The sequence below is a fragment of the Acyrthosiphon pisum genome, chromosome A1, assembly GCF_005508785.2.
Source record: "Acyrthosiphon pisum isolate AL4f chromosome A1, pea_aphid_22Mar2018_4r6ur, whole genome shotgun sequence".
NCBI classification, from domain to species: domain Eukaryota; kingdom Metazoa; phylum Arthropoda; class Insecta; order Hemiptera; family Aphididae; genus Acyrthosiphon; species Acyrthosiphon pisum.
In genome coordinates, this window is record NC_042494.1 from 102,983 (window position 1) to 103,379 (window position 397).

Below are 397 nucleotides of genomic sequence, written 5' to 3' on the forward strand. Positions count from 1 at the left end.
TACAGGTCTCATTGAATATTTCAAATTTTATATTACTACCAATATTTTATCATACTTAATAATAAATATTAAACAAATATTAAGACCTATAGTACCTACCTTTAGTATTAAAAAAAAAAACAGAAAATTCCTTACAAGAAATTAATGATCTAGAACTTTCAGTTTCAAGTTGTTCTACACTAGTTCAAGTCGGCCAGAGTAAAAAAGCCCTTAACTAAATAAAAATAATTGTAATGACATTGCTGATTTAGGTAATTTGAGAGAGCAGAAATAGACCATGTGTCTGATGTCTGAACTAAACAGAAATAGACTTAACCATATTTACGGGGGTTTTCACTTTTAATTATTCAGCTGAGAATTTTTATGTACCTATCTATCTAAATCAGAATTCGAAAGA